This window comes from Podarcis erhardii (assembly GCF_964252035.2).
Source record: "Podarcis erhardii genome assembly, chromosome: 4".
Lineage (NCBI taxonomy): Eukaryota > Metazoa > Chordata > Lepidosauria > Squamata > Lacertidae > Podarcis > Podarcis erhardii.
The window spans coordinates 33,075,362-33,099,743 of record NC_138508.1 but is presented as its reverse complement, the minus strand read 5'-3'; the positions used below and the strand labels follow the sequence as shown (position 1 = coordinate 33,099,743).

At 41.8% G+C, this 24,382-nt stretch overlaps 1 protein-coding gene across 2 annotated transcripts in view; it reads right to left on the bottom strand.

The window, feature by feature from the left end:
* The window catches only part of LSAMP (limbic system associated membrane protein), a 444,446-nt gene that overhangs the window by 49,088 nt on the left and 370,976 nt on the right, over nucleotides 1-24,382 (bottom strand). The window lies entirely within an intron of this gene.

The window sequence follows — 24,382 nt, the reverse complement described above, 5'->3', positions numbered from 1 at the left end:
TCCCTTTTAAACCCATCTAAATTAGTGGCCCTAATCACATTCTATGGTTGAGTTTAATGCTATAGTTTCATTATGATATGTGTGAAAAAGTACTTTTGTCTGTCCTGAATCTGCCATCATTTTTCTTCATAGAAGCATTTCAGTAAGACTTGAGATCTTTATCTAGGGTCCAGATGTGAATATATCCAAAGCAAGCAAGCAAGCAAGCAAGCAAGCAAGTGAAAAACAGAGGTTCATTTGCTTCCTTTCCAATGACTGTCAACTGAATGGCAATATCAGCAAGACCCATCCTTAGAAGCTTCTGTTCCCTTTGGATTCCCTACAGTGGCCCCAATGTCTCTGAACCTTCCATTCATTTTACAGTATTGGCATGGGTTTCCTGTGACATAGAGTACAAAGTACATTAGCCAGCTCTCTTTAGCTGAGTGCAACAGAGCACGTAGGCAAGACCCTGGTTGAAATGTCTTTGCTTGGTATATATATATATATATAACATATGAAACTTTGACCAGAACATTGGGTAGATATTTTTTTTAAGAGTTAGCAATAACAAGAATAAATGTCCCAAACAAAACACTCCCAGCTAAAGCATAATTTCCATTTTTGTCACTGGGCAGAAACACTTCTGCATTTGGAAGGGTCTTGATCCACATTCACTGATCTTCTTCCAGACTAGGGTTGGATAAACATGGGCATTCAATTCCAAAATCTGCCAAGACTGATATAAAGAACAACAGACACCTGGATCCGATGGCCGCTTTGTGGTGGCAGAGTGCTTTCACTGGAGACAAAGTAAACCCTCTTAACATAATCTGGGAATTATTCAGTTACCATTCAAAAATGTGTTGTTGGAGAAGTAATGAAAAAGGCGTTCCATGTGAGGTAGACAAATCAGAGTGTCTTTGAAGGGAGAAGAGCTTGTTTTGAACCTTGAGAGAGCCTATGCTCTCAGAGATAAATATGGGCCCCCAGAGTAGGATGCTACTCATTTAATACCCCAGCAGGTGCTGGTAAGGCTGGCACTTTTTGAAGATTTCACACCCTAAGACATTTAAATAGCCATATAATCTGTTCCTTCCAATGTAATTTTCTCAGTATGGGCTCTTGGACTATGAACAGGTGCCTGTTTGCTCTGCATGCTGAGATGGACATACAGATAGGAACAGACACAGGACACCTGATATGCAGGCCCAGTTTTCAATATAACTGTGAGATAAGGGGATGCAATGCTGACTCTCCCCCCACCATTTTTTTTTAACGCCCAAAGCTCCCTTCCTTTTATATTGCTATGTATTCCCTATTTACCTGAGGGCTGAGAAATTCCAGAATCAGGGCTACTGGATTTAGATTTCTTTAGATGAGGGATGCTTTGTTTTTGTTTTTTTTTACTTCAATCTTTATTGAGTTAAAATGAATACATCCATACAGTATTTGCCATTACAAGCTTACAACATAAGAAAGAAAGAAAAGAAAAATGCAAGATAAGGACAAGTGTATAAAAATCAAGGAAAAAAGAAGAGAAAAAACATACGTAATTGTGAAATTTCTCAACATTAACTATTTTGTTATTACAATGATTATTCACACAATTAGAAATAAAAAGTGCTGCAAACATTTAAAAAGACTTCCAAGTATTCTCATTTTACTTTATCTGTTATGTACATTATACCACATAGTTACCTGTTTCTTGTGATTTTTCATTATACCTTCGTTACTTTTTATGAATTTCAAGGATCAGCCTAATTCTGCCAGGAGATTTCTGTTTACACCATAATTTTTAAAGTATTCTTTATATATTCTCTATTCCTTATAGACTCTCTGTTTTGTCTGACCTCTAACTCTTCCTGTCATCTTTGATAGCTGCAGGTATTCTACCATTAGTTTCTACCAACCACTATACTGGGTATTGATTGACTCTTCCAGTTTCTTGCCACTAATATTCTGGCAGCTGTTATCCCATACATGGTCAATAGTCTTTTTGATTTTCCAAGTTCCTCTGGCAGCATGCTTAGGAGGAAAATTTCTGATCTTTTTTTAAAAGTAAGTTTAAGTAGTCTTTTGAGTTCCTTGTATATATTATTCTGTACACTCCCACCACATGTGTAGATAGGAGCCTTTCTCTTTGTTACATCTCCAACACATGGGTGATCTGCATATTTGATCACAAGACATGGCACACTCACACAATTTGAATGGCAATGCCCATAAACTGGGGGGAGCAGTCCCCTCAAATGCTTTATGGGGGGGTGGGTCAAGGGACCTCAACTCCTAGGAGTTGGCCCCTATGTTTTAAAGTATGTGCTTCATGCGGGGTCATCAACTTTTCAGATCCATGGGTTCAGTTTGAGGTTTGAGCGGGTACCCCGGCAACGCCCACTCTGGTTAATTCTCTTTCTCTTCCCCTCCTCTGAGAGAGAGAGAACACACTTCGCTTTCCCAAGGGCTCTATTTAAAAGTCAGATCTAGTGGAATTAATCTGAAGCTGGAAAGAGGAAGTGGGAAAGAATGTCAGGCTTCCAACTTTCCCCTTCAACTCTCTGTACTTTTCAATGGAGAAAAGGATGTGCATCTCACCACTTCATGACTAAGGGGACTGTGTGTGTGTCCCCTTCACAGACTTCATAGTCATCAGGAGAAGACCTCAATGGTGCCATAATATGTACAGCAAAATCCTTGCTCCTTTGGTAATGGTTCTAAACAGATATGCGTGTAAATAAACATGGGTGAATGTTTTCCCAATTATTCTTCAATGTATTAAAATGCAGTAGGAGTCTTAAGTGCTTTCTGTAGCACAGTGATGCTTGGGATTTGTGATAACAGCTGTTCCCTAAACTATGTACTATTTCAAGTATCCCTGCTAAGACTTTTGTGGCCTTATTCCTTGAGTGTCAGTGACTGTTGCTATATTTGCTGCGCTGGTATATTTCTATCACTCTTGCAGTGTGCCTGGAGCTGTACATGCTTACAATTTAGAACAGCACCCTGTTCCTTAAAAAACTTTGATAGAAAAAGAAAGAGGAAGAAGGACACAGGGAGAGATGAACAGCAAAATGCTGCTGTATTTTTAGCTAAACTGCGTTTGTTCACAGGATGACAGTTTGATCCATATACTGTATAACAGCTATGAAATGCAACTCATACTTAAGCCTTTCTTTCTTCAGCTGTGGGCCCTTAAAGCAAACTATTTTTATTTTTTCATTGAATTGTGATGCTGTATCATACTAATACAAAACAAAACTGACACAGCTGGGTATTTTAACTGGACCTCTTTGTCGAGATTGAGCGCTATTTGCACCAATTCAGTTCACCAAACAGAGAATGTGGGTCTTGCTAGCTCCAATCTAAATGTCTAAAAGAGGTTGGAGGCTATCTTTGAGGAAGACGGAAATGAATAGTAAGAAGAACAGAGTCTGTCTGCAGGGAGGCATTAAATTGTCAAGCTCTTGGGGGGGGGAGGGAAGAAGAGAAACAGCAGGGTGTTTGTTTGTTGCTATCTATCTTACTGCAGCAAAGGGAGCTGGAGGAAGGTGGACATTTTGGACAATTTCCAGAGCAAGTCTCTGTGTTTGCACCATTTCATAAGCAAGTTGGGAATACCACCCGCTTGCTGGCATTCTCCACTGTTATAGCTTCAGATGGCTCCCCACTGTGTATTCTCCAAATGTTTTCTTAGTTTAGCTTTATATATATCCCAAGTGATGGGTGTTTCTTCACCACTTTCCTAAGGCAAGGCTAGTCAGCATATAAATACAGTTGACCTTTACAGAACTGACCTTTTCTTAGTGACATCTCATAAATCCAAGTTATATACCACTTTGCCCACCCTCTTTACCTTGGGGAATATACCCTTCAGAGACTCCTAGATTGATGGTTTGCATGCCCTCCCTTAAGTGTTGCCCAGCCAAGCCATACTCATGCCATATCTTCCTACTGTCTAATAGAATATAGGAAAGGAGGGTTCTCCATGGTCAATAAAAAGCATGTTGCTCGGGAGCAGGTGTGGGAAATCTTTGGTCCCTGGATGCTGCTAAGCTACAATTCCCACCATCAGCCCCAGGAAGCATGGCCCATGAGGGGAATTGCAGTTCAGCAATGTCCCATAGGTCAGTTTGTGAGCAAATCCAGATGGCCTTAACTTTAGGCAATGGGCTTCAGTCTCTACCAGTCCACCACCAACCACACCAGAAGGACCAGAAGAGTAAGCACCATGGGCCAACTGAAATATTGGGCACCTGCCTTTTCCCAGAGACTCTTGCTGTATTTCTGGCTGTGGGTTCTGATGTCCAGCCATGGAGCTCAAAAGCTGCTCTCTGTACATGACCCCCTGGAACTTATATATGTGCACTGTACACTACCTTTCTTGTGAGAACTTGCAGGTACACTTAGGTGTCTTCATAGAAGCACATGAAGATATATACAATACTTAACCTTTTGTTTTGAAGAACCATTCCCAAATATATCCCTAACCACAAATACAAATACGGAAAGGTTTACATTATTCACAGCGTCACAAATTGTTTTGCCCTAGCATGCATATACAATTTTAATGCCGTATTCACATTTTTCACACTCTCTTGTATTTCCCTTTTGTGGGTCACTTCTTACATCTGTAATGTTTCATAGGCATTTTCATATCGGGAAAACACCCACTCCAAGCTTTCAGGCATAGGATTTTTCTTCTAATAAGGCAGCAAAGGTTGGGTGGAAGCATGGGGATCCAAATGTGAGAATCCCCTGAGTCTGTTATACATATATCTAGAACATCTGTCCAGTAATGAAAAATAGGACATCTATGTTCTTTAACTACCATGCTACTCCTTATAGGGTATTAATCTTTCAAAGTTCTAAGCATACCTAGCTTGTCATCAAAGCACTTCTATAAGCCTGAACTGAAGAACAGGACTTTTACCAGAACAGCAATCTATTGGTAGCATCCTTATTGGCAGCTAAAGGTAAGAGAATCAACTACAGACAGAAGCAGACATTTCATGTTCACTTCACTGATGTATTCTGTTGAGGAGACGAGCACAAAATTCCTTGCCATCCTTCTCTTACACACACACACACACACACACACACACACACACCTTGCATCTCTCTCTCTCTCTGACACCCACCCACATATGTTTCTTTGTTTTTTGTTGTTTCTTCTCCTTGTTGCGTATTTACACAAAGATAAAATTCAGACTCACCTACGTATATGTTTATGTATGGGGTGGGGGAAATAGCAGAATTCCTGCTGCTTTGTTTGTTTTCTTCAAACACCCTTCTGTAGATGTGTGGAGTGGAGAGCAGAAGGGGCCGTGGGACTGTGTTGGGCACCCTCCGCTTAAAACAAGATGCAAAGGGATGAAAAAGAGTGCCAATCAAAAGATGTCATTTGAAGTTTTCTGTGGCAGCTTCCAGTGCTGTATGGAGGGTCCTTTTTTGTTTTGTTTTGTTCTTTTCGCACTTTTCATGTTTAGTCTAAGGTCTAGCTCACCTAGCTCTTTCCCCAGCTCACCACCTTGCATTCCCCAGGACTGTGCTTCAGAAAAACAAAGATAGCGCAGGGAGCCTTTGGCATCATTTTCTTGTTTTACCTCCAGCTGGGGATTTTCTCCCCCTCCTATTTACAACTTTGAAGCCTCTGTTTATCAGTCTTTTCTTCTTCACCCACCACAGATTTCCAGGAGCTTGGCATTTTTATCTGTCCCTTAGTTGAAGAGACTTGTTTTAAATTACACACACACACATCCAAAGATCAGTAGAGAGTGGCAGATGGTAAATGAGTAAAAGGGTTGGGCGTGCTGGAAGGCAACAGGCAACGCTGAAAATGGAAAACAAGAATGACTGGGGAGGCAGGAAACGCAAGGAGGATCAGGCAAGCCAGAAATGAAGAGAGATGGAGAGTGGTAGGGATAGGGAGCTGAGAAAAGAAGGAAGCTTGGGAGACTGAGCGTGAGATGGTTAAAACTGCATCAGTGCTGTTGCATTCCTGCTTTAGGAGATATGCAAGAGGAGCACTACCAGGTTGTGGCTAGAAAGCATTGCCTGACAGCCAAATGACCACGTCTCTCTTGCTTTCTTTACACCATAATGATTTTCCATGAGTATAAGGGTCCACAAGGACACACTACTGGCCCCACTCCAGATATCATGCAACTCACATCCCCCTATGTTTAGTTTAGTTGCAGGTCAGTGTCCACAGTCAGCACCCTTGAGGGATTTGGTTCAAGTGGCAGCCTATTTGCACCAAGGTCTATGTGCACAGGCACCCAATTGGCTCACATGCAATCTCAATGCATGGATCTTGAGGCAGGGCTAAGGAAGCTATGTGATGTTGGAGACAGCAGACAGCATCAGGGCTCCCCTAGCCCCTTGCACTTGTAGTGTATGCTTTGTGCACTCAACACTCGAAAACAGTTTATGCTTTTGCTGTATGTGCAGGCAGCAAAATATATCTTTGTATATTATTTATACTGGAAATGGAAGCTACCTATTCTGTTCGTTCAGAAGGTAGAGCGGGCTACAAAATCCCAATAAATGAATCAAAGAATAATAGTCCCAGGTTTCAAAGAAGCATCAAGTGCTCTAGGCACAAAAGCAGACAGGGTAAAAATTGCTGTGTTAACAATTGTTCTGTCAAAGCAATAAGACACAGCTGAGTGCATGCTGCGTAAGCAAGCTCAATGCCACCAACGGTTTTAGACACCTCATTCTTATGCATAACCAGCCATGAGCAGAGTGGCAAAGAGGTCTGGCTCTGGCTGGTTCTTTGAAGGCTCCCATTTATGGGCTGGCAAGCCAGCTTCCCCAGTCCACAGTATTAGCTGTGATGCTTCAGAGCTTATAGTCTAGGCCCATCGCGCCCACCTTACTCCCTCTAGCTGGACTTGCTAGTGTTCTTTCCAGTTTATGTCTTTTCCATGCACATCTTCTGGGCAGAAAATAACCACAGCTCTCACAGCTGATATATTTCTCCTGCAGCCTTGTATTGAAAGCCCACTTCCCAAGGTTCAATGGACAAAAGAGCACACACTCTGGAGCACATATTGAGTAGATATAGACATACTATGTGCAAAGATAGAGACATACTTATGAACCCTCATTGATACTCTGACCCTTTTGACTCACCTTTAATGCTTTCACCTAGGAATATTTGTTTTGTCATTTGTGAATCGTTGTCCAAGTATATACAAGAAACGTGATTGGAAGTTTTTACAATGCCAAAATTATATCCATGTGCAGAGTTGATATTTTGCACTCTACCACTAAAAGAGTTATCATAAAATCCAAGACTTTGAGGTCATTCAAAGACAGCCCAAATGAAGTATTATTTGATGACCTGGGAAATCCTTAGCTTTAAAAAGGAGAATAATGCACACAGTTCTCAGATAAAAATTCTGATGCTGTCATCCATGCCTAAGAGTTCGCATTGACCAAGTGGTGCTGAGTGGTGCAGATCGATTTCTCAGTTGTTTTAATAAGATCCTCTGCTTCTTGTCTTGGTATAACCACCATTCAGAAAGAAGGAGGAAAAAGGGTGTGGGGTGGCAGTACTCTTTTGCAGGAGGGAAGACAGACAGAGGAAATCAATTGGTTTGTTACTGACTATGTTCAGCACAACAGCATAATGGAGCCTAAGAGTTGCTTGGGGGACAAGGGTATATTGCTTGCCGTGCAAGCATTTGAAAGGCAATTAAAGCAGAACAACCAGCCAGCCTTCGTATTCTCCAATGACTCTGGGAACAAAATGTTCGCTCTTGCTGAACCATATCCATGCACCTTAGCAAAGGGAATATGGAGTAGAAGGGAGCATAAAGAATGGGTTGAAGACCTGCTGCAGTCCCTAGTGACAGTGATATGCTTGAAAGGTTTCTTAACAACTGTTGATTCCCAGATTTTAGTTAAGCTCCTTGGTTTTGGGTACAACAACCCAGTTTTGTTTTGTTTTTTAATTTAATAAAAAAGGTCTTTATAAATCCAGGTCAGTTAACTGAGCACAATGATGAGTTTATAAAATAAATTTGAAACCACTTAAGATCTCTATTCAGGCTTTAGTTTATACCATTTGCAAATAATGGTATAAATGGTAAAAATCACAGGGTTAAATTATGCCACCCCCAGAGCTGCAAATATTTGGGCATGTACCTGAATGGATGTTATCATAACTTATGGAGTTCGTTTGGCTCAAACATGCATTGTGGACTTTGGATTGTTTCTGCCCATGGAGAGATATGAAACTGCCTTACTGCAGACCAGACAATTTGTCCTTCCACTGTCACTGGCAGAATTTTTCAAGGGATGGGCAAAGCAAGGGAGTGATCAACAACATAGTGCGAGGAGTTGGGATTAGAAGATTGGTAGATTGTCTTTGGACACTGACCCATGTTTACATTTCTGCTCTGGTGGCATAATATCTGATCTAACAGTACAAAAAGAGAACTGTGGATTTGGTGCTGCTGGGCTCCATCATTTGGCCATTTCCCTAGTTGATATGCATGTTTTGGTGTATAAAAAAAAAGGCTGCAGGTCCAAGATTAAATGGAAGAACAGAGTGATTGGCAAAACACAGAAGAAATGAATCCATAGAAAATATTGGAGTATTCAAGAGAAAAACAGAAGTGTGAGAGAAGAAAATTGTAAAGTGAAAGGTGATGCAGAGCAGACTGGAAGGCTGATTAAGAGAAATGAATGGGAGAAAGAGAGGGAAAGAGATAAAACGGAACAGTGGGGGCGGGGGAGTCCAGAAAGAGATAAAGCAAAGAGGAATGAAGCAGAGAAAATAAATCAAATAAGTGATTCCAAAGACTGACAGAAAAGAAGTTGTGCTAGAGGGACCCATGTGTCTCTAGTGAGCAGATAAGCACCCTGTTCTGCCATGCACCACTTATCAGTGTTGTTGAATACACAAAGCAGTGCCATCCCAGAAGAACGGTTAAAAGGACTTTAGTTTTAGGCACTATTCTTCTTGAAAATCTGGGAGTTGGGATTTTGTTAGGAACTTTGTCAGGGTGTACTCAAGAGAGTTGCAGAATTTGCTGTCGTGCCTTTGCTCTGCCATACCTAAGGGAGCCGTGGATTGTATTAAAGTGACTTGGTTGCATAGTCCTTGTGAGAATTTTGTAATGCTACAAGAGATGCAGTTGAATGAATGTGCTGGGAACACAAAGCGCAGCAACAGAGAAGGATGTCATCTTCATCCCTAGAATGGCTTCATTTTCCACTGGGAAAAGAAGAGAAAAAGAATATGGCTGAATGTAGAAATTTCTGAAGAAGAGGAGGTGGAGTGAAATTTAGACCTGCAGTAACTAGGTTCAGTAGGAAACAAATTCCTTTTGTTTAAGTCTAATACAAACATCTATAGACTTAACCTATAAGAATTAAAATAACTATTCATGCTTTGTTACTGTGATTAAAAATGCCTGTCTTCCTGCTGCTTCTCCATTCAAAAAAAGTCTCATTCTCACCAGACTTTTGTTACATGCATATGCATGTAGTTGTGGGAGGGCTGGCCCTGCTATTAGGCAGTGTGAGGCAGTGGCAAGATGTTCGGCAACAGAGTTGTATGGAATATGTGGTCGGCTCCTGTGTCCCTAAAAGCTAGCCTGCTGCTCTCAGGTGCAATTTGGGATGCTGTCCCATCAGCAAAGATTCAACTGCAAGCTTGGTTGGAAGGACGATACATCTTGTCCTTCAGCTTAGGTAAACAAATCAGGACAAATGCTCAGCAAAAACTGGACATCCACATAAACTTTGTGCATTCAAATACTCAATAAACAGCTTGTCTGGAGGAGCCGAGAGAGAGAGATCCTAACCACAGATCTCCTGTATTTTGTATGACCCTTATTTGCAAACTGAATGGAGACTGGGGCCAGATGGGGATTGGGGAGAAAAATGTAGGCTCCCCCCCCCTTCTCCTGGTTATTCACACGATGTGATTCAGGTACATCAGAAAAGGAGACTATTCCCCCATGTGACTAACAGTACTATAACACCAAGGACACTTAAAAACTGACACCATAATTCTCTCCTTTCCTGTTCCAGAGCTTATGGGAGGGCCCTACATCAGTCCCCGAAATGAGGCGCGCCAGGAAGGTGGGTGGAAATGCTGCCAGGAGGCCAGCGGGCCAGTGGGCCAAAGCTTAATAGGAAAACAGCAGCGATTTGTCTCCACCACTATTTACGTTTCAAGCACATGACAGGCTGTCAGTGGAAGAGAAAGCTGCTAAATTTACTGCCTTCTAGATCCCTGCCACAGTCACACACTTGACAAGTCACTTCATTTTAAAGCCTGTCTTTTACCAGGCTTCTCTCCCCGTGCCTGCTTCTCAAATACAGACGACAAACATGCTGCCAGTGGGCGTGGAAGGCGGGTTTTAAAAATGCATTTAAACTACCCTTCTAATTGCTGTGTGAGTTTCTGTGGAAAGTCCCATAAAGACTTTGTGAGACACGGTTCACTTCTGGGACCCTTGGTTGTAGTGGTTTGCTTGAGAATAGTAAATGGAATCTGTGCATGAATGGGGAAAGGGCCGGACTCTAATGGCAATTGGTAAAACAGTGAAGCAGACCAGGTGTGTGAAAGAGTTGACTAATATATGCAAAGAACGAGAGCTTTATATTCACACCTTTCATCATCATCATCATCATCATCATCATCATAAATTAATAAATTTTTATTTATATCCCGCCCTCCCCAGCCGAAGCCGGGCTCAGGGCAGCTAACAACAATAAAATAATACAACATTCTAAAATCATTTCATTATAAAATTAATTCAAATCAAATTGATGGCAACCATTGGGCTAGAGTTCTGTGAAGATTGCCAAAGGAGGGAGTCAGGCTGTGCCCTGGCCAAAAGTCTGGTGGAACAGCTCTGTCTTGCAGGCCCTGCAGAAAGATGTCAAGTCCCGCAGGGCCCTAGTCTCTCATGCCAAAGGTGGAGAACCAGGAGCTGAATGAAGCCCTTAATGCACCTTTGACTTGCCCTTGAGACTCTCAATGGGCCACACCTTCACTCTGGGAGCCACAGAAGGGGATGACTGATAGTACCAGAGAGGAGACAGGAGGCAGCATCCTCACAAATTTCTTGCCTCCCTCATCACTGGGATATTTAAAAGGTGTGTGGATCTGGTAGGGATGTCAGACAATTCTGTCAGTAAAGGAAATGGGGAGGGTAATTGCTGATGTTGGCTTGTTCAACCCATGTCTGGTACAGAAATCAATCCAGCAAATACAGCCAGTAGTCACTATTGTTGTGGCTTTCAATCCACAAATGATATGTAACAGATGTGCTTTTTCTCCCATTTGCATTGCTTTTCCTTTGAATTGAAATGAACAGAATGGAATAACATAATAACAATGTTATTACCTAATGTATGTCAATTTGCCACAGAGGAAAGCAAGCTAAATATCTTGGATTTGGAGGGAAGACAAACTGCAGAAGAATGGAAACAGTGCTGCGTGTGAGAAATACAGGATGGGAGGGCAAAAAATCCTTCTTAAATCCCTAGTCCCAGCTAAAGGTGGAAACTATATCACCTAGAAGAAAAATACATATTAATATGTATAGTATAGAGTATGTTATACTTCTATTTACATGCTTCATTTTTTATACCACTGTTTTATTCCAAACTGCTTTATATAGCACTGTTTAATTTTACCAGTCACTTATATATGATGTAGCATACAAGGCAAGGCAAGGTAAAGAACTTCAGGGGGAAACCACAGTATTTAAATGGTAGCAATAAGGTAAAAAAGACATCACTAATATAACTTCTTGGAAAATAGCACTGAAAACCAATTGAAAATGTCCATTGCCCATTCTTGGTCCTCCGCTAACTGTACTATTATTTTAAAACCATGGATAGCACTGTGGATCTTAAGCACTCTTCCATTTGTATTCACTTGGAAGACCATTTTCTTTTGAAGATCGGAAAGTGAAGCCCAAGGGATTTTGATAGATTCCAAGCAAATACAGCAGAAGAGTCCCAAAGATAGACAGTTCTTGCAGACTCTTCTGCCAGCCTTCTTTCATCCCAGCATACATACATGTATTGGGTCTCAGTACTCTCCCTAGTACACATACAGGTAACCCTGATCACTCTTCTGCCCACCCCTACCCCACAAGATACCACACGCTCTCCAACACACAAACATACATGTAAGATTCCCAACTCTGACTGTGATGGATCCTGCTGAGTATGCCTCAATTTGTAGGGCTGATACACTCACTTGTTTCTCTGATGATCTTGGACAAAGGTCCTTGTAGTTTATATGATTAAATGAATCATCTATCAATATGTTATCTCAGATAGTGAATAATGACAAAGGCTGTAAATCCTCATGCTTCAGAGCTTCAGCTCATCACTAGCTGCCTGGGCTGGATTGACATACATCTTTGCCCTTTGCCATCTTTCATGGTGGATAACATGGTACAATAAAGGCAGTGTGCATTCAGGACTTTATTGTCTGCTGGTACAAGTGGACAAATAACACTACCTTGGGGGGAAACCACTGCTATCAAGCTGAGAGGGGAAAAAAAAGAAATTCAACAATTTTCCTACTTTCCTTTCCCCCTCATTCACCTTTCCACTATCATTTCCAATGACATATTTGCAATGTTGCCCTTCTATTGCTCATTCATAGAGACAGGACACATATGGACATGGATGATGCCATTGGGATAATGGCTATGGGTTAACTTTGAAGTCAACATTGTATGTGTTTGAGATCTCTCTATATATATCTGTACAGTGGTACCTCTAAGTTATGAACTTAATTCGTTCTGGAGGTCCATTCTTAACCTGAAACTGTTCTTAACTAGAGGCGTGCTTTCGCTAATGGGGCCTCTTGCTGCTGCCGCGCTGCCAGCACACAATTTCCTTTCTCATCCTGGGGCAAAGTTCTCAACTCAAGGTAACTCTTCCAGATTAGCGGAGTTTGCAACTTGAAGCGTTTGAAACCTGAGGCATTTGTAACTCGAGGTACCACTGTATATCTTATGCACCCTGCTATGCATATTTTTCAAAGTCAAGTTTAGATGTAATTATAAATATCCCAGAGAAGTCAAAAGGGTGAAAAATGATAGGGCTTTTGTGAAAGGCAAGGCTTTTATCTGGTACAGGGTGGTTGCGTCTTGAGGCCTAACATCTTTTCTCTTTTACAGTTTAAAGTCTAATCTCCTTCACATGCAGTTTAGCAACTCAGAGGACCTTCTAAATCTACTTGCTAATAGGCAGACCACTGACCAAATGGACATTGTTGGTGTGACTCACTATTGCTGATTTCTAGGGAGCATCAATAAGGAGAATCCTCCTTCAGATTGTTGCAAACTGACTATGTAGATACTATTCTTGAACTTCTGTTGCAATAGGGGAGACAGAGGGTGAACTGATGGCATTCTTATTTAGGTGGCATCACTACTTACTATGTGTAAGGCAGGTTACACAGGCCAAGAGCTTTGCTCTTCAGTGGGGATAAATGTCCCCATGAAGTTGCAGTAGCCAGAATTGTGTCCTTCACAAGTCAGCACTTGACCAAAAAGTGCAAGGCTAATGTTCTTAAATAGCTTTAAAAAACGGGCAAGTGACGTGAGAGCAAAATTAGTACTCCTGACTGTTCATCAAACACTAAAATAGCTATAAAAAAATGCCCTTCCCCCAATCACTTAATTTCTTATTTCCAAGTTGCTGTCAAAACTGCTGGCCTTGTGCTTCTGAGTCCAAAATCCAAATAGGATGCTGGGTTTGATTAAAAACAACTTTCTGGCTTAGAGGTTATGCCAATATCCTGGTGCGATTTTCTGCCATAAATCTCAGCAGTTTGCAGTTTCAGGAGAGGTGGAGCAAGAGGCATTATATACATTAAAAATGGCAAAAATTTACCAACAGATTGTATCTTTCCACTCTGCTTTGTAGACTAGTTTCTCAGACAATTTTTAGCAAATGCAGTCTTGCTCCTGCAGCGAGTCAGGGGAAAGAGTGAGTGAGGAAGATAAGAGCGTGGAAAAGACCAGGAAACTGGAAGGAGGGAAAGGAAAATAACAACAAAAAAGATTAAGAAAGGTAGAGAAACAGAGGGCTAATAAAAAACAACAACAACCTAAAAGGCATATGCTATGTGTGTGTGTGTGTGTGGTGGGGAGGAGGAAAAATATGAAGAAAGAAGGCTGCATGAGAACAAGGAAAAAGTCAACAGAAAGAGTGCCAGTGATAAACAGACATACATAGATAAGTGGGAACGGCAAGAAAATGTTGCAGCACAGAGTGCTCCTGTCTGTTGCTCCAGTCAATCAGTCAGCCATGCCCCCCACTGTTATGCTTTCTTTCATTTCCCCCCTCACAGTTCCCCCTCTTTTGTGTCAATGCTGTTTGGGCCACATAAGGGCCTACCCTTCACATCTGAACTTGAAAACAGAGGGAATGATTATAAGGGCTTTGCATCCCAATCAGCTAGGAAAATACAATATGAACAGCAGTTCTATACATATTTACGTGCATGTGTCCTATTGAGCTCACTGCAGCTCACACACAGGAAAATGTGCATAGGGAACTTATCATTGAACTCAGTGGGACTTACTTCTGAGAAAATATGCACAGAATTGGGCTGCATGGCTCCAGTCTTAAGCACACTCAGCCAGAACATAACTATGTTTACTTGCTTCATTGGTTTCAACTGCACTTATTTTCAAGTAACTGCACTGGCTTGTACCATTAGTGTTCCACTGCAAAATGCATTTGGTTTCAAATGTCATGGCTTCCAGCCAGAAAACTAGGGTGGCCTTGTGCCCTTCTTTACAGAGGTCAGACCTCTGTCTAAAGGACTGTACAGACCAAGTCAAGTTAAAAGATAAAGAACTATGGGAAGGGAGAACGTGTCCATTAACAGTTAGCGCTTTGTTAGCAAAGTGAGTAGGCATATAGGTCATCTGGTCACAGACTTCTTTGCTTCGGTGTGGTGTTTTGTATTTTTATTTCAGTTGCTTCTGAATAAGGAAGAGCTGGGTTGTTAGGCTGCAATCCTAACCGTAGGGAAATAATTCCCATTGCACTACTAATATGCGACTTGCTTCTGGGTAAACATAACTGAGCTGTCACCAACACATAATCTCACCAAAAGCAGGCTCAGCTGACAGATATTTGTGCTATGGTAATGTGAGGATACAGAAAGAAATAGATCTTTGGTTCCTGCACTGTGACCATTAGCAATTTAATCTGCAGACAGAAAAATGTCTCACTGTAGACCTATAGGCTGGTGACAAGAGTGATGTCTTGATGCTTAGCCACTAAGGGCCAAACTATATATTATGTTAATGCATAGATGGCTACTCTGTATGTTGTTGCTGTTTTCAGTTAAAGGAAAATTCACAGAGCCTGCTAGGGATTGCAGCATATGGGGGCGGGAGGCTTAATCCTTCTGTTCCTCCATTGCAATGCCAAAAAAAAAAAAAAAAGAGTCCCTGCAGCCAGATAGCTAAGAAAATAGTAGTACCCATTAGTGCCAATGAGATTTTTTTTTTCTTTTTACAGTGTTTTGCACATGGGGCAGATTTTGTTGTCATTGTCATGGGGAAGAGAAGGATATAACCTCTCCCCATGTGCTGCGGTCCCAATTCAAATCAGCCCCAGGCACTTACTTTTAAGTACTAAAAAGGACATAGAGATACAAAACATGCATTTGTAATATGTACAGTGGTACCTCGGGTTACAAACGCTTTGGGTTACAAACACTTCAGGTTACAAACTCCGCTAACCCGGAAGTAGTAGTTGAGGTTGAGAACTTTGCCCCAGAATGAAAACGTAAATCGTGGGCTGGTGGCACGGCGGTAGCGGGAGGCCGCATTAGCGAAAGCACGCCTCAGGTTAAGAAATTTGGGTCAAGAACGGACCTCCGGAATGAATTAAGTTCGTAACCCGAGGTACCACTGTAATGTGTAGTTTAATCTGCACTGTGTAGTTTGATATCAGTGCAAATATTTTGTTAGTGATACCTCTCCAAGTAAGTGAGAAATTGCTACCATTGCCATTACCTGCTTTTTAATTGGGAATAGGGTGGAAGGGAGAGATCTGATACTAAGACACTTCTGTATTAAGCATGATCCACCCCACAAAATTGTTTGACAGCTTGTAGATTGATTATTTAGAGTGGGGAAGGGGAAGGGGGAAGTAAGCAGACATCAGCAGACATGCAGCTCTGAAAAATACATATTTGCACAGCAGGGAACCTACCTTCCTAGCTTTTCTGTACATCCCTGTCAGACTCCCCACACTTTCCTCTTAATTTTCTCCCTCTAGGCTTCTGCTGTGTACAAGCCCTGGTTCTTACTGAGGGGCTGGGAGGAGAGCGTGACTGCCAGGAGGCTTGAGACAGATAGGATCACAGAGGGGGGCTCTCTAACTGCCTCTCGCTGACCTGTTTGCAGTTCCACTGCACTCATGCGCTAATCTGTTTTGGCGGATGAAGGCTAAGGTATAAACCCTGCCCTATCAAGTTGTCACGCAGTTGAGCAAGGCCAGCCAATAAGTGAGAGAAGTGAACCAATGACCTCTGTGATCCAAGGAAGCTGCTAGAACTGGGAATTGTAACCAACCCCAAATTCTAGGGGTGGGGGAGAAGTCTACTAATTGAATATGAAAGGGCAGCAGAGCTCCAATCCAATGTTTTACTGATCTGGACACTAACTGGCAACCCAGGGCTTCTGTAATTACTCCCCCATCTGCTGTACATGCTAAGAATTAGGCTGCCTATATTTCTGATAAAGTTTCATCTGACAGCCACCTAATCTCCCATCTGTTTTATGTCTCAGGTTCTGTGAAGTGCATGAGATATGCTGTTGGAAGGGAAAGAGGGACTATTACAGGAGCAGTAATGGCTCAAGATTGCCTCTCCAGGAAGTATGAAGGCAACTCATTCAGGACTGAAAGAGCCAGTTGGTATTAAGATTCATAGGCCCAAGTGGTACAGGAATACATAGGAACATAGGCAGCTACCTTACACAGAGTCAGACTATTGGTCCATCAAGCTCAGCATCATCTACAACCCAGGCCGTGGCTCTCCATGTTTCAGGCAGGGATATTTTCTGGCTCTACCTGGAGACTTCAGAGATTGGGACCTTCTCTATGCAAAAGCAAGTTCTACCACTCAACTATGATCCTTCCCCAAATACATGGACAATAATGCTTAGGAAGGAAGTTCCCTTCTTGCCAGTTCCTCAGGTGCTGTTACAAGTGTAACATCTGAGAGTGACATCATTTAAAGCCATCTCAGTGTGAAACTAGTTCCAAAAATTTCACCCCCAAGTTGAATTCTCAGCTTCTCCACAATAACACGTAGCACAATTTATTCACTGTCCTAACATCATAACTCTTGAGTGTTTCTCCATTGCCTTCACATCACACCAGAGAAAAGTATCAATTGGATCTGTTCAGAACTGTCCACATGGCCAATCTCAGTTTAGGGAGTGGATGCTCATGCAGCTGTTTTATTTTGTTATAGTTTTACTCATGCAGCACATCTAATCCCTACAGCAGTCTACAAAAGTGGGTGCTTCTGGTCTCAATTAACTGGTAAGCTTGCTACCTTGCAGCATGGGGGTCTGGAACAGTCCACATGCATGCTGGAGAGAAAACTTGACAAACAGCGTGAACACCAAGACTGTCAGGTAGGGGGTGGCCTCACAGGTTGATCTCAGAGGAGAGGAGATGCCATATTAGGAACATAAGAATAGCTATGCTGGATGAGACCAAAAGTGCCTCTATTCCAGCATCTTGTTCTCCCTGTGGCAAATCTTTTCCAAGGTCACCATTCAGGCCATCAGTTTTGTGCAACAGTACTAAACCAGGAGCTGTAGATCTGTTCTCATGTGCTTTGCTAGGAAATGGTGTTGCTATGCTCAGACTTCTTGAGGAACCTCTCCTAGGAGAAATGTAATCAGGGTTAGACTCAAACTAATAGCTGAGCATTTGCTCTTCTTTAAAAGAAAAAATGGCCCAAGGCATTTCCTTTACCTGTACAAAAACACTGATCACAGACCTGCGTATTACATAACTCTCTGGGTCCCTTCAGCAGGGAAAAGCAATTAAACAAAATCACACATATCTTTTCAGCATCGAAAAGAAAAGTCCTCCCCACGCACACATGGAAACTACAGCTGTTTCAATTTTAGAGACCAGAAATTGTATTTCAAAGAGACTGGATACGTTTTACCCTTTATTAACTAGAATTCACAGTAAGCTTTAATCCATTCCTCTGCTGCTTCATTCATTTCATAAACTGAGGAACCTGAACAAATATTGGATTGTGTTCCCCCGGGTTTTGCCCTGCCTATATGCTGAAACCATAAATATTGAAGTGTTTTCCCTGCTCTTATACTGGACTCTTTACTCTCCCTTCAGATGTCTTTCTCACTTCCATCCCTTTCCTCTTTCTCACATTAGGGCATGTGCAGATGGCAGCTATTTATGATTTTTAGCTGGGCACAACATTCAAGGGGAGAGAATTCTAAAGGGTAGGTTCTGCAACACTTAAGGCCCAATTCCTACATTGTTCAGAATCAATCAGAAAAGATGATATCTGCAGGAGGGTCTCACCTGCAGAGCACAGGGATCGATTGGCTATATAAGAGGGGAGACAGATATCCTGATCCCAAGCTGCACAGGGCTTTGCACACCAAAACTAGCACCTCAAACTTGAGACTAATAGCTAACTGGCAGCCAGTGAAATTCTTTCAACAGCAGGGTGATGTGTTGCTGCTATCCTGTCCCAGTGAGCAGTCAAGCTGCCACATTTTGCACCTGCAGCTTCTGAACCAACCTCAAGAGTCGCCCCACATAGAGCACATTGCAGTAATCCAGCCTGGAGGTTACCAGTGCAGGGACAACACTGCTCAGGCTATCAGTCCAGAAACAGCCAGAGCTGTCTTATTAGACAAAAGCTGGTGGAAGACACTTCTAACCGCTCAGGCCTGGGATGGATCCAGGAGCACCACCAGACTATGAACCTGCTTCTTCAGGGGCAGGACAACCCCACCCAAAGCAGGCAATTGACCAATTATCTGGATTCAGGAGCCACCCATCAAAAGCACCTCTGTCTTGCCAGGATTCAGAGTCAGTTTAATGGCCATCATCCAACCTACCACCAAGTTCGGACACTGATCCAGGGTTTGCAAGGCACCTCCTAATTCAGATGTTATAGAGAAGGGGAGGTGGGTATCATCAGTGTAATGATGACACCTCACTACAAGTGACCCCTTGGAATGGCTTCAGGAGCTGTGGGGAAATAACCTCCCCACCCCCAATGTTCTTCACCTGCTCTTCTTCACCTAAACTTTGGCTGTGTACAATCTCTCAGTTACTCTGCATCCAGTGTGATCCCACTGCTGGTTTGGGAAGTGGTGTTGTGTACAGAGCCCTGATCTTTTTGTTCCATTCTCTTCTTCCCACTCCAGACTTCTGCTTCCAGTATAGTGCAGCACCCTGACTTGAAACGTTTTAGAAATGGGACTGGCAGAGATGACTGGCAGAATCTGGGACCAGGGGAAAGAGACGGTGGAGGAAGATTGGAAGAAATTCAAGGATTATCTTAGGAAACACTGTAAAATTAACGAATGTTAGAATGACATGGGTTTAGAAGTTAAGCGGTTTTCAGCGGTAATGATTAAATAAAAACAAAAGAAAGGTTAAAAATTAAATCGAGAATAGGGGAAAGGATTTGCTGATTTGATAAATAGAAATTGGAATACAGAAAGGGGAGGTACGAGGAGGTCGGGAAAGTAAGTTACAAGAAAAAAAGAGATTGAAATTATACTTGTCTTTGTTTGTGTTTGTATTGTTGTTTTGTTTATGTGAAAAATTTAAAACTTTAATAAATATCATTTTTTTAAAAAATGAAACGTTTTAGAAATTAACACTTCACATCAAATCCATTAAAAAAGCTGGCATTAAGAACACATAAAAATCCCTGCTTCATTGGGCCACAGGCCCACCTAGATCAGCATCCTGTTTTCATAGTAGCCAACCAGATGCCTAGGCGAAGCTCACTAGCAGGATCTGAATACAACAGCAGAGGGAAAGTGATTATCTTACTTGGAGCATAATTTGGCTGTTGCTGTGTGTGTGGTTTTTTTTAAAAAAGAATCACAACTACCCTACAAACTGGTTTATAACAATATCTATATATCACCAGCAAAGAAGTGGGTCATTATGCTTGGGAGAATAAAAAGACAGAAGAGATCCACTAAACCAAAGAAAAATACAAGAACACAATTTTCATGCTAAACGGGAACAAATAGCCTGCTCGGGTTTGTGTCACTGACAGTGAAATCCATTTTAAGTTGACGTCAGTTCTTCAAACAATCAGACTTCATAGAATCACGGAGTTGGAAGGTTTGAGGAAGTGGGGAGGAATTAGATCCAGCAGCGAATTAATCTGCACTGAGTTGGGTTATTTCTAGATTTGGAAGCAACAGTAAATTGTCTTCATATTAAAGTCACAAAACTAACAGTGCTGTTCTATATGGTTAGGACCGGGCTGTCATTCTTCCCTGTGCTTTCTTTCTTTCCTGTGTACATGATGACAGCTGTTAGACTTAAGGAGCCCATTGTTACTCATCTATAATAGGGAGCCACTATTTCAAAAGAATTCCACTATCCCACTTTCTTTAGCAGAAGAAATCTTTTTAATTTAAGTTTCTCTCTCTTACCCACTCCTTTCATGCCAGTTATTTCCCCTTTCCTGCCATGAGGCAAAATGGAGCATTTTGAAGAATGGTTAGGCTAACAACATTATTCCTGTTAATGAATAACACATTTTTTTATTAAACATTTAAAAATAGCTCTTGCTTTCTTGATCTGCAACTGAGTGGTGGGTGTGGGGAAATGCCAGATTTGGCCAAAGTGCTCTTTTTTATTATTATTCCAGTGGCCTAATTCACCATTTATGAAGTGAAGGCTTGGAGGAAAAACCTTACTCCAACTGCAACACTGCTGTCAACACCAGTGTTAGGAAAAAACACAATTTGAGAGACTTGTCAGGGAGTGCCAGCCCCACTCCACTGCATTCTAGAAACAAATGGATGTGTAAAAAACACTGAAATGTGTTCACAGAAGATAAATTATTTATCTTGGATTTATGGTTTCAGTGTCAGCCTAACTCTCAGATACATCGGCATATTTTATATACTGACAGAATGTTTCCAGCTGAAGAGCTTGGCTTTCCTCCCCCACTGCCCAGCCTTTTCATAAACATTTACATTAACAGAATGGTATGACGTGGATGGAATAGCGGCAGAATTTAATTCTACTGGTTAAGAAAAGCATCCTATCCATGTAGCATTTCTTGACAAGGAAATTTCTCTCTTCCGCCATCGTGGGTTATTTTTAATTTTTTTATTGTTATTTAACCTACTAGCTATGAACAATTGAGATTAAGAAGACAATAACTGTCTTTCTGGTTCAGGCACAGGTAGCCAGCATTCGGAAATAAGATGAAAACGGCTTCCTTATAATAAAGCCTTCCCATTTAGCTATTGTGGCAAACAATGAATCCGAAAAGAAAAGAAAAGAAAAGAAAAGAAAAGAAAAGAAAAGAAAAGAAAAGAAAAGGTAGTGGCTATTACCATAACTAGTGTGATGCATTTCATAAGATTGTTGTGCATTGTGTGAACATAGAAAGTTGCATTATACTAGACCATTGTTCCACCTAGTTCAGTACTGTCTAGTACAGTATTGTCCACCTGGTTCAGCAGGGATGGGAAATCTTTGGCTGTCCTGATGCTGATGGACTCCAACTCCCATCGGCCCAGGCTGGCATGGCCAATGATCAGGGATGATGGAAGCTGTTGTTCAGCAACATCTAAAGGGCCAACTTTTCCCCATTCTTGATCTACAGTGACTGACAGAGGCTCTCCCTCATGTCTGATTAAAGCCATCCCCAAACTTATCTGAGATGCCTGGGATTGAATCTGGGACCTTTTGCATGTGATGCAGGAGCTCTGCCACTGATTCAAAGCCTTTGCCTGAATAAATGCTGGCTTTTGTCTATCCTGAATGAACTGCCTATCAGCTTCTTTGGGTGACTCTCCCCATACTTCAGTTCTATTATTATGAAGCAGTCTATCTAATTGCTCTATACCATTTATAACTTTACAAGCCTCTATATGTTCCTCTCTTGGTGTCTTAAAAAACAAACAAACAAACAAACAAACAAACAAACAAACCCCAAACCTGTAAGTCCCAATGATTTACATGTTCTCCTCAAAGGAAATATATTCCATCCCTTTTATAAGCGTCCCCACATGCAGAAGGAACACACACAATAGTGTGGTGTTAAAAGGTATCAACTTTTATTAACCTGCAGTCTAGTAGTATCTTCAGAAACAACAGGAACTTCAACCTACTTCTCTGCAGACTTGTCTAAAATGTCTCCCTAACTCTTTATCTGTGTGACACCATCCTGGCTCAAAGCCCAGTATCAGTCTTAAACTGATGCAAGCCTTTCATTGCCAAATCACTATAAAGGTGAGTTGAGGGGAGATGTGTTTGACCACCTGGGTTGGAACATTCCTGCTTAAGAGCAGAGGAGCTGCATTTACATTGTCCTTTTCTATACAGTATATCTTTCCCCAGCTCTGTGATCTCCTTTGTGAGATCTAGTGATACAGAGTGCAGAAAAGCAACAAGGTCTCTAGCTCCACACTTCTGCGACTATAGTCCTAGACCTAGTCCAGTCCTAGACTGCTTGCTCTCTCCAACTAAACCTCTTCAAGTCTGACAGTCTGCTAACCCGGAATTGCAGGAATAGCCTGTGCAATATTAGAGTTCCATCCATCCCTGTGAGTAACACACAGGAGTTGTGTATTCAAAAAGTAAATAAAAGTAAACCAATGGGCCAACAAAACAAGTCTCAGCCTGGATGCAGCCCAGCAACCTGTTACAAAGTCACTGTGCTCTTATTGCTGTGCATTCATTTTCATTCATTGAAAAAAAGCAGCTTGTTTGAGTTAAGTTTAGGCAATCCTTTTGTTTCGTCTTGGCAACAGCATCTGCCTCTCTGTCTTTTAATTTCACTGAATACCCAGACATCAGAACGGTAGTTAAACAAAATTTTGTACATATCCAATTTCTACTGGCATACATGAGCACTTTTTGCTCAAGTGATAAAAGGGGGTTATTTCTGCAGGAAGGATGCAGTCTGAAAGACAGCTTAAATAGCCCACACTGTCTGTTTTGTTTTGTTTTTAAAAAGGTTTGAGCCTTTTTCAAATCGACTCTCTAGAAGTTCATTTCTTCAAGTTCTAAAGTGACACTGAAGACTTAATGTACACATTCCAGAAGTAGAACTGAGCACAACATGGCAACAAAACTCATTATGTTAGACCAGGGCTGCACAGTGCCATATATAGCTGATATATTGCACTGTTTGGATAGCAACAAGCTGTGCAAGCCAGCGCTAGATACTGAATGTATGTGCACACAACACACCCACCCTACCCATGCTTGATCAGATGCAGCGTCTGCTACAGAAACACTTTTGTCTAAGGATACTTTCATGTCTCTGTGAAAACTCCATGGCAACCCAGGTCTTTCTGACCCAGCTATCTAGCTTGTGTTAAGATCCAGGAACATGGCAGAAGCTATACAAATGCAGTATTCCCCTAATCCGCTGTTATACTGCATTTCAATGGACTGCAGTTAAATCAGACTTGGATCAAAACAATGCCTTACAAGAGTCTTCTCTTGTAAGAATACAGGTGCTGACCAAGCAGACCTGGGTCTCTCAGTGCTTGGATAGAAGACTGCCTGGAGTTTCAGGATAGAAGAAAGGCAGGACTGTAAAACGGACTAAAATAATCAATAAATTCCTTCCAAGCTGGAATCTGCTGGTGGAGTGGCGGCGGAGGCACAAAGAACTGTAGCATGAAGGAGGAGGAGCCTTATTAGCCCAGTATGGATGTCACACCAAACCACAGCATGATAAGAATGAACCACAGCAAGACTTAGGGTCGCATGCTCTTCCCTCCTCCGTGCAGCCACGGGGAGGAATTCATGAGTTTTCACTTCCATCTTACCTTAACCACAGCTTGCCCTGCCATCTGAACCTGGCTGTGGTTAATCTTAACTATGGCTTGTTTCAAACAATCCAGCTTCAAACCATGGGTTATGATGCTTTCTTGTTTAAACAAACCATGGCTAATTTTAGCTACATTTTAATGTTTGGACAACATACTAGATTGAGGTTATTTGAAACTGGAAGCAAAAGATTCTGCTTCACCTTTCAGTCGTGCTGGAGGTGAGGAGAAAGTGTGTGAGTCCAAAATTCACTGCAGCTTATGCTTGTTATGCTATACTATGGTTTAATGTATTGTTTGAATATAACCACTGTGTGAGTGGAATTCCACAT